Source organism: Nannospalax galili, unplaced genomic scaffold (assembly GCF_000622305.1).
Source record: "Nannospalax galili isolate Female #2095 unplaced genomic scaffold, S.galili_v1.0 scaffold411, whole genome shotgun sequence".
Taxonomy (NCBI): Eukaryota; Metazoa; Chordata; class Mammalia; order Rodentia; family Spalacidae; genus Nannospalax; species Nannospalax galili.
In genome coordinates, this window is record NW_008329714.1 from 50083 (window position 1) to 51853 (window position 1771).

At 47.3% G+C, this 1771-nt stretch overlaps 1 pseudogene; it reads right to left on the reverse strand.

Moving 5' to 3' along the window:
* LOC103741062 overlaps window positions 1–641 on the reverse strand; it is a 5935-nt pseudogene extending 5294 nt beyond the window's left edge.
* Window positions 642–1771: the final 1130 nt, after the last annotated feature.

Consider the following 1771-nt stretch of genomic DNA (forward strand, 5'->3'; position numbering starts at 1 on the left):
TGGGAAAATGAACAGCAGACCCCAATCTTATCTAAAGAAATGTTAGCAACTGATAGCTGCTAGATGAGGAAGAGCTGATCTTCCTAAAACAAGGTACTCTATATAGGCTGTCTAGATAGCAGAGGGACCATCACTGGGGAATGGCTGGGGGTACTGACAACACAGTGGACAGTAAGAGGGATGACAGAGTATATGGGCTCCAGTGGGAGGAGGGGGACTATGGGAGGGTGCCACTTCAGATGTGGGATTGGATCTGAAATTCCAATAGATAAATAAGATTGTTTGGGGTGTTCTGTATGAAATTGACATATATATATATATATATTTTTTTTTTTCCTGCCTTCCACATGCCCCAACACCCCCTATTAAAACTCCCAGCTGACAGCCTTCAGCTCCTCTATCGAACTGGGCACTGTCCTGTGCGTTTTCCCTGCAAATAAACTCTAGTCCATCAGAGTTCTTGTCTGTGTCCTGGTGTTTTCTCTCAGTTTTGCCTCGATTTACCTATCATATGGTGCCAAAACCTGCCCAAGACCTCCTGGATCTGCAATCTTTTGGGAATCACATATAAAGAACTCTGACTGGATCTGGCTGCCATTACCAGCCCCGGAGAACACCATTGATTTGGCTTTCAGGTACATTCCAACTCTCCCTTTTGTTCTCTCTCTGCCTTGTCTCTAACTGCCTTTTTCCTTATGGTCACTGTGGTTCCTTCCCTGCCACATTGCAGTGTACTCTGCCTTGCTTTCACTTCTCTCCTGCTCCTCTACATCTTCTTTTGATTTCCTCAGACTCTGGAAGTCTCCACTCTCCTCCTTTCTCTCTCGAAGCCTCTCATTAAGCCTCAGGTTCCCTCTCCCTTTCCCTCCCTTTCCTCACTCCTGACAGCTTGTCTTCACGCGTTCTCAAGCTCCACGATTTGAAGTCTCTCTATCTCTCTCCTCTCTTGGCTCTCCCACCCCCTTCTTTCTCACTCCACAGCTCTTTTCCCATCACTCCTTGTACTTTGTCTCCCTCTACTGGCTGGTTGCACCACACTCTCATCAGAGGGCTTTCCACTCTTGTACTTGCCTCGAAAATCACACTAGTGTGTTGGAAAGTCCTTTCCTTTCTCTGGGTAACAGGATGCTGTTCCCAGGGATAGGAACACGCACCCCTTCCTGTCCAGGACAGGAACTCACCTTTTCCCTCCCTGGTGATCTGATTGCAGGATGCTGCCTCCAGGGACTGGAAAAAACTGGTTGTCAGGCCTATCCTGGGAAGGGACGCTTTCCTTGGTGATTGGCCTACGCCTTTTCTCCTCCTCCTCCCTCCTGCCCTTCTCTTCTTTGTATCCTGCACTTTCCTGCCCCAACTCTTAGCTGCCATCCCTGCCTCTGCTCCCGGTGGAGAGAGGATCCTCATTGCCTCTTCCTACTTACTTGCTCAATTCCTTCCCTATCTCCTCTGTGTAATCTGTCGCTATGGAAACAGGGCCTGCTTATCTTCTTAAATCCTTAAAACAACTAGGACTTTCAGATACAATCAGGCCAAAGCTCTTAAAAGTTCCTGGCCCCAGTACAAGTTAGATAATGACTCTGTTTGGCCAGACACCGGAACCTTAGACTTCAATATTTTGAAAGATTTAGATAATTTCTGCCATACTAATGGCAAAAGGTCCAAGCTCCCTTATGTCCAAGTCTTTTTTGATCTTCGTGCTAATCCCTCCCTCTATGCCTCTTGCTCCTCTCATCAAGTTCTCCTTGCCAAAAGTGTTTCACAGGACCCCAAT